Source organism: Glycine max, chromosome 11 (assembly GCF_000004515.6).
Source record: "Glycine max cultivar Williams 82 chromosome 11, Glycine_max_v4.0, whole genome shotgun sequence".
NCBI lineage: Eukaryota > Viridiplantae > Streptophyta > Magnoliopsida > Fabales > Fabaceae > Glycine > Glycine max.
Genome location: NC_038247.2, coordinates 30,877,313 through 30,886,650, shown reverse-complemented (window position 1 = coordinate 30,886,650; position 9,338 = coordinate 30,877,313). Strand labels below are relative to the sequence as shown.

Sequence of the window (9,338 nt, the reverse complement as noted above, 5' to 3'; positions counted from 1 at the left end):
AAGAAGGCTACCCAGAGAGCATAGTTTTCGCCCAAATAGAAAAATAAAGTGATAGTAGTCTGAATAGGGATTTGACCACACTTACAAAGGTATGCGAATGCTGGAAACGGAGGAGAGTCCTCCAAATAATGTATGCACACTTACAAAGGAGTCCAAATTTAGGTAAGTTTGTAGCTGTTATGTCATTTTGAAGTTCAAATAAAATAGGTTTAGGGATTTCACAACTATTCCCTTCTCACTCAAACCCTAATATGATCCACTAATGAACAAATTTTTAATTTTTAATTTCAAATGTGATTTTTGATGGAGGGATAGGGTAACGTATTTTGAACCTTATAAATAGATTCAAAATTTTAGTGTGAAGTGCACAAACCATTCTAGCTATCACTGTATTTTCCTAAATCCATAATTTTCATAATGGCCAACAATCATAACATTGTTGTTGAGATTGATGCTACTAGAGAAAACTGGAAAATATGTGTTAGGGTTGTTCGTTTGTGGTTGGTTCCTGATTTCAAAAATAAAAAACTATCACACTCATTGGAGGTGGTATTGGTAGATTCTCATATGGGTGGTTTTCTTTAATGTTACAAGTTTTTGTTTTCATATATTTTTAAAATGCAATGTAAAAAATATATGGAAAGAACGAAAAGGATGGCAAGAAGACCAAGATGAATGTGATTCAACTTTAGGATGAAAGATATATTTCTTTGGAAGTTTATTTATTCTTATGCTTTATTTGTCTATTTAAAATAATAATTTTGTGTACAAGCAGGGTGGGGATAGAGTGTACTCTATTCGGAGAATATGTTGACAAGTTGAGTGCTTCCTTGCTTCTAGAGAAGGTACAAATACTATAGTCATAGTGTAGTTTTCCAAAATGAAGTCCTTCCAAAGTATGAGTTTTGGTTTTGTATAATAGAAATAGAAAAAAAAATATAAAAATATTCGTTCATATTTTTAATTTAATGTTTTCCTTTGTTTTTTTTTCACTAGACAAATATTTGTTTTTAAGTCCTTCAATTTCTGCTTTTTAATTATACTTAATGCTGTTATCGTATTGCTATTAGGTAATCAAAACACTTCATTTGTTGGCAACATGAGAATGAAAATATCAAAAATGAAAAATAACAATTTTTTTGTTGTTGGCAAAGGTTAATGGCTTGATTTGTTTTGGGAGTGTCGGGTATGTGGTCTTAGGTTCTGATTTAATTTATCTCGACAACATGAGGCTAAAGGAAACAATGGTGTGAGCAAACTACCCATACTTGGTGACAAAGCTCAATTGTTAACTTTTGTTTTTCGATCATCGTAGTGCATAGTATGCGATCTTATGTTTTGCTATAATATTTTGCATCAATAATTAATTTCATTCAAGCAATGAAAGTGGCTTTGTGATGGTCTTTGTTGCAAGACTACTCGTATTTGGAGAATCAGATTATTTCCTTTCAAGAATTCCTCTATTGAAATTAATTGATTGGTCTTCAACTTCTAATTTTGGTTCTATTCATCGATACTAATTTTTTTATAATTTAGTCTTAAAGGTCGTCAAATTTTAAGTTTGATAACATTTTGCAGATATTTATAACTTTTTGTCATAGTTGCTTCATGTTGAGTTTATTTAAATATTCTAGATACATATTTTCTTAAACAAAATTAATATCAAATTCTAAAATTTTGAACACTACAAGTGTGTTACTCAAGTCCTTGAAATGTTATTTTCTCTCTTAAGCTTTTGTTCTTAGCAGAGGATGTGAAGAACTTAGATTTCAGTGCCACCAAGATGTTTGTTCAAACAATATAAAGATGAATCATTCATCTCATTCTAAGCTTAAAAGTCTCACTTGCTGCCTTTTGACATGATGATATAGTTCCATTACCAAGATAAATCCATTGTGAAGAGAGAATAGATGAAATCACAAAAGAACTTTTGTCTCGATGGATAAATCCTGCATGGTTATTTTAACACTTTTGCCATTGATAAATTTCTTACTATGCTATCGAAACAAAATATAATATATAAGAAATATGAAAGTTTTCATTTAATTTACATAGATGAAGAATTTACTTCAAATTATATTAATATCTATATTATCACTGTGAAAATAGTTTTTTGTTATAATAATTTTACGACTTTTTGTTTTTCTGACTTAAATAATTTATTTGATTTGATTTGATATCAAAATTTTGTAAAATTATATCACAAATAATATCATAAATAATGTTGAGCCAAACAGTAAAACTTCTTTACAAAAAGCTTTTTATTTTTAAAGATAAAATAACAAAAAAGGAAAATATTTTTTAGAAAATTTAATATTTATGGTTATACTCTCAATTATTTTATCCAACTTTTAATTTAAAGAATGTTTAAAGTAAAAAAATAATAAATAATAAACAACTTCTACTTATTTTTTATTTTAACTTAAGTAACTTTTAAGAAAGAAAAAAAAAATAAAGCTGGGCCAAACGGTATCTTAGTATTAAATATGGAATGAGCTATAAATGCATGTTGGTATTTAACAAGGATGGGCCAAATTCCATAAAGATAAGAACCGGGTGAAAACAACTATAAAATATGTTCTGTCTAAGGAAGAGAATGAAATTCTCTTTGTCTGAAAGGGAGAATTGATGCAATCCTACCCGCAAAGACATTGGATAAAGAACTCAAATAGATTGGGTCAGAGATGCAAGAGAAGACCCTAGGGTTCTCACGACCCTTTGGATAAAAATCGAAGTTACTCCAAAAATTTATTTCCTAATACTATGTCTAAGTTTATATCCAATTTTCCAAAGTGATGTGACATGTTGGAAAAAATGTTACAATAAACTCTGTTTTATGGGTACCATTTGATTACTATCTAACCCCATAAGATACTGCATGATATGTTTTCTATTGGAGAAATGATGCCTAAGAAAGCTTCTCTGACTATACTAGCATAAATTCATTACCAAAATTCAGGTACCATGTTGTTTATAGCTAGACATCGCTGGGTAGGTTTTTATTATTTCTAATTGCAAGTTTGTGACCATTTACAAGTAAACAAAGTGTTCATTATTCTTAATTAAATTAATGAATTGATGTAGAATGTTGAATACGATATGAAAATAGTTAATAGTATATATCATACAAAATCATATTAAGAAACACACAGGCTTGTACACTGAAGTACTAGTACTAGGTTGAAAATTAATTAGAACAGGATCAATCAAATACTGAGTGAAGCTTATTTTTTATGATTTAGGCTAAAAGTGCATAGAATAAAACCAATTAAAGGACACTAAATACTTAAACATATAGAATTTCTTAATGACCTCCAAATATATTGGAACAAAATGATTGAGCAGCAGACAAGTCATACAAATAATATTTTGCTTGAGTCATCCACCATTTTCATGCAACACATTTTCTATTAATCTCCTATGCTTCTCACTTTAACACAAAATTTCACTTATAAAGACCCAAAATTTCCCATTTTCTAATCAAATACATCTTCCTTATTATTCACATTTGAATAATATAATGGCAAGTCTCATGTATATATATAAAATAAAATTTCCACTTAGCCAATCCAATTCCTTTACCTTCTCCTCCCATTACACAACTCGGAGAACCAAAAATGACATCTCTAGCATGAAAGTGAGATTCTCTGGAGAATGAGTTATTTCAATCTTACACACTGAAGGCTACGTGGGAAATTTTAGACCAATAAAAACAATATGAACAGAATAGGTTTCCGAAAAGGCCATTAACTAATGTTCAGCCCACTAACTTAACCGGTGATTCTCCAATTTCCCAGCATGCATTATTTGTTGAAATACCCTCCTTTATCTAAAAAATCTGCTGTACAGCAGACACAATATAAGAATAAAATTATCATAATAAAACCTACGCTCCAAACTATATAAAACTCAAATATGGAATATAAAAATGGTATAAATCAAGCCTAGGTTCTTGTCCAATTGAATATCACAGTCTGACAGAGTTCTGAAGCACGGCCAAACCTTTGTACAAACAGAATACACCAATGATTAACTAAACATCAAACAGATTATATCATGTGCCATAAGCAATCCAAGGAACACTTTCTTTTAAAATGTATATTTTACCTTAAAAGATGAAAGTGGTCTCTACCGAAATTGAGGCACACTTGGTTCTAATGACGTTGAAATCCTTCATGCCCATACCAGCATTGCATAACATTTTTCCCTCTTCACGACAGAAGTATCCCTTGTCGAGCAAGCACTTCATGAGTTAGAACCACTCAGGCCAAGGATGAGCAAGCTTGAGTATTGGCTGCTGCGCCGAGTGCAAGACTACGAGTTGTGTTAGGCTTGGGAGCAAGACTGCGAGGTCACTAACCATAGAACTTAGACACCGCTTTTTGTCCAAACAATATATAAACTCAGTATTAGGGACATTAGACCTCACTCATTCAAACAAGCGGCTTATATCACCTCCGTGTGTTATATATACAACATTTTTGGAAACGCATTATATTCTACGCTATATATTGAAAATTTAGGCATTGTTTCCAATAGAATTCAATTCATTAAAATACACCCAGTATAATTTTTTTTTACATCATATAATCATAAAATGCAGAATAAAATGCAGTGTTTGATTAACTTTCACATGCAGAACTGCAGAAACCAAAATCAAAAGCTAAAACAATATAATAAATGAATTTCAATTGCAACACATCTACAGAAATGAAAAATAGAGATTGCAAAGAATATATATAGCAACGATTCTCATGCATGATAAAATCTACACTCACATTAAGAAGAATACCAATACTTCGACAAAAAGCAGAAAACCAGAGCCATTAACACGCAAAATTCTCTACTGCAACAAAATGTTCTAGAAATTCAAAAAAGACAAATTATCTGCATTTGAAGATCAGAAATTGGCAATTGTTATCAGTCATTGTGATTCCCCAAAAACGGAGCATGAAAAACTCATCAACATATAGATGAATTCGCAAAAATTCATAAAGAGAGAAATAAGGCACAAGGCAATTTCAAAAAGAAAAAATTAACTATCAGAGACTTAATCACATGATAAATACCAAATGAATTAATCCAACCTTATTGTTGCTTAAGTTCAAGCAGTGCTGAAACTGATTATTTGTCAACCTTATAGAGAAATAAGGCACAAGGCAATTTCAAAAAGAAAAAATTAACTATCAGAGACTTAATCACATGATAAATACCAAATGAATTAATCCGACCTTATTGTTGCTTAAGTTCAAGCAGTGCTGAAACTGATTATTGTCAACCTTATAGAGAAATAAGGCACAAGGCAATTTCAAAAAGAAAAAATTAACTATCAGAGACTTAATCACATGATAAATACCAAATGAATTAATCCAACCTTATTGTTGCTTAAATCAAGCAGGGGCTGAAACTGATTCTTTGCCGGTTATCAACTTTTGAGAGACGGTTGCTCACTGTGCCTGCAGCAATATTACCAACAAGATCTTAAATTGCCGAATTTAATATATACAAGAGATGATGGTTTAACATCTTACTCATAATATTAATAGTGATACTCTAGTAACCGACTTAGCTTTTAGCTCTGTGTTCTACCAAGCACCGTTATGTTCCCAGTTTATTCATATCTGCTTTTTTCAATAATAAATTAGCATCTAATAGACTAGAAGCACATTAAAATATTAAGTAAAACTCGCAAAAACATAACTCAATAGTAACCTAGGAATGACTGGAAAGTAATATAATCAATGAATCAAAGTGGGTACATAAAAGAAACAGTAAAAATAGATCTATAGCATGAAACTCCCTATTCAATTTAAATAACAAAATTTAACAAAACATATGGATGGATATGTTACTCTCCTGGCCAGTCCCAAATGATAAATGCGACAACACCACTCCACAAGCCAATGGAATAATATGAGACTGCTCCGGCAGAGATGTCACCAATGAGGGTGGTGCCATCAACAAGTGAGCATTGATTTATAACAGTTACTATATACAATTTGTTTGCTCTCCAAAAAGCATGAGACTCCTCCTAAGAAATCTCTTGTCAATAGAATTTAATTAAAATGTAATTATAATGCAAAAGTTTTTACCCTACCTCCAATCACAAATTATATCTAGAAGACTATAATAATTTCATTTGTTAATATCAAAACCCTCCTCCTTTGTCCGGGCTTGGGACGGCTATGAGAACATAGGCGGAGTTAAAAACTTTTTTTTACAAGGTTTGTCTAACTGATCCCAAGTAAAAATGGGTTAAACCACCCCATTTCTAATGACCAATAAAATTTGGATATTTTTTATATTTTGAATTCTATCATTAATGTTATGACTATTACAATTAATATCATCTTTAATTTCTCTTTCATGTCATTTATTTATTTTCATATCATTTATGTATAAAATTAAAACTTTATAGTTGTTACTTAAAAGTTAATAATAAAAATTATAGTAAAATACATAAACATATTTAAACAAATTATAAAATATTGCAATCTTAATAATTATTTTTAATTAATTATAAAAATCTACATAAATTTTTTCATTATTTTAACTTTAGAAACATTTAAGTTTAATTTTTTTAATTGATTGAAATATGTAAAATTAACTTTTGTAACTAGCTGTCATTTACATATAGATTGTACCAACAATCAGATTGTAATGTCAAATGTAAAATGAGAACTATTTTATGTATTTCACTAAATTAAAAAATTAAAATTCATTTTTCCAAAGTTAAAATAAATGAAAACTATATACCAAAAGGTTTTTTTCATGATAATATTTACCTAGAGTGAATAAAGAATAGATTTTTATAATTAATTAAAAATACTAATTATTAAGATTTTAATATTTTATAATTTATTTTACATATATTTATGTATTTTAGTATAATTTAAGTATTAAATTTTAATTAATAATTATAAAATTTTAATTTATACATAAATGATATGAATAAAAAATAAGAAATGAGATGAAAAAAATAATAATAAATGATATGAAAGAGAAATTAAAGACAATGCATCAAAGGTGATAGCCATATGTTCAAATTATAAAAGAATGGCCCAAACTCTATTGATCATTAAAGATAAGGTAGTAATTCAAACCCTTTTAAAATAATATAAATAATTTATTCTGCTGAATAACAGAATTCTCAATAAATAAATTATAATTCTGCTTAACATAATTATCAATAAATTATAAACAAATAAATTATAAGTTATCATTAACAGCAGAATAAAAAATAAATAAATTATAAATTCAGTTAAATAACAGCATTATAAATAAATTATGAATTCTGCTGAGTAACAGAATCATCATCAATAAATAAAGTATAATTCTGCTTAACAGAATTATCAATAAATTATAAACAAATAAATTATAAGTTATCATTAACAGCAGAATAAAAAATAAATAAATTATAAATTCGGTTAAATAACAGCATTATAAATAAATAAATAAATTATGAATTCTGCTGAGTACAGAATCATCATCAATAAATAAAGTATAAATTCAGCTCAGTGACAGAATTATAAATAAATAAATTACAAATTCTGCTCAGCAACACAATTATAGCAATTGCAAATGGCAGTAAAGGGGTGGAGTGAAATATAGAGATGAGCGGCTGGAGATTGGGGTGAGAGATATGGATCAGACGGTGGGGAGAGGCGCATAGGAATCAATGTCAAATATGCACCGCGGACCTTTACCGTCCCTTTGATAGATGTCGACACTTAATCATGGCTTCACTTAATAAATCATTTTATTCAACATTTTTTGTTATTTATATATTTTATATAAACTTACTTGTCTTAAGACCATTTATTTCATCGATTTTATCCAGGTTTATTTAACATTTTTTTTATTTAATACAATATATATTTTATATAAAACATGACAAAAAAATCACTAATTCACTTAAAGATAGCAGAAAAATAACCTACAAATGACAAAAAGAAAAGATATGATGTAACCGAAAAAGAACCTAAAGAATCAATAATACAAAGAAGAAATATCTAATTTCTAAAAGAGTAAGAAGAAATAAAGAACCTGATAGGATCGAACAATGAAATCTAATTGATGAAAATAATAGAGTCACTTGCAGTCTATATTTTTATAAGAAAACTCAGTCAAACGATAAATATTTGGATTGAACAATAACAAGAAATCCTGAAACAATAATAATTTCTAATAAATTAAAATATAAATAAAATCTTAAATTATGATAAACATATACACAATAAATTTAAAGAATAATAATTAATTAAAACATTATTTAAGCATGACTCAATCCTATATTAAACCACCAGTCCAATAAATAGCTTACTTACATATAAAAGAAAGGGCTTGTTATTTGCACATTCTTTGCTAAGTACACCACTGCCCTTTTATTTTTATTACCAATTATATCTTTTTAAATCCATTTTTACTCTCTATATTTGTTACTTTTTAAATCCTGTATTTTATCCAATCTTTATTATAAACGATTAACCTCTTTATTCATTATTTTTAAATCTTTTTTATGTATTACTGAATTTTTCATAAAATATATGTGATACTATACATTTCCTCCTTGTGATAATACATTTCAATGTACACTTTATCTATTATATGGTGTGCATAATACTCCTTCTTTGTACACAATAAAAAATGTGTGAGAATATTCACAAATCAAAGTTGTTGATAGACATTAGTTGTCTTCTCACATTTTGTGTATTGGGAATTTTAGATATAGGAATTAGTCTTTTAATATCTAATGTCAAAATAAGTATGCATCCCACCATTAGTGATATTGTAGCTCTTAAAGGAAGCAATGTTCGATAACGGTCAAAAATCACTTTTTAAAACAACATTTATCAATTCCAAAAAGTAGTTTATAGAACTTTGTTTTAAATGTGCTAAAACATAGTTTTAAAATTACTTTTTAGAACTTATATATGATTTTCTAGAAAATAAATTCCATAATTATGTGTATTTTATTAAAACCTAGTCCTAAAAATTATTTTATGGAATTGATATATGTTGTTTTAGAAAGTATAGTCCAAAATTATGTTTTAAGAAATAAAAAAGATATAATATAAAGGGTATGCTAACATACCAAATTATTTGGATAAAAAACTTAACTACTTATTTTATGATAATAAATTTATTTATGGATAATAAGGTAATTTAATGTTTATATTTTAAAACTCATTTATTTCTCTCTCCACTCATTCTTAAATTTTTTTAAAAAATATTTAGGGAGAGAAGAGAGAATGGTGCCACTAAATATATTCACCATATGAGATGCAAAACAAAAAGGAAAGACAATGAAATGACTTTGAAAATCGACATTAGCAAAG

General features: G+C 28.0%; 1 long non-coding RNA gene across 1 annotated transcript; it reads right to left on the bottom strand.

Annotated features, from left to right (window-relative positions):
- Nucleotides 1-3,388: 3,388 nt before the first annotated feature.
- LOC121173036 (uncharacterized) lies at nt 3,389-5,425 on the bottom strand. Its single transcript, XR_005887154.1, has 3 exons — nt 5,375-5,425; nt 5,088-5,136; nt 3,389-4,378 (listed from the first exon to the last, which is right to left on the bottom strand). It is a non-coding gene; the product is annotated as an uncharacterized lncRNA (long non-coding RNA).
- Between the last annotated feature and the right edge of the window lie 3,913 nt (nt 5,426-9,338).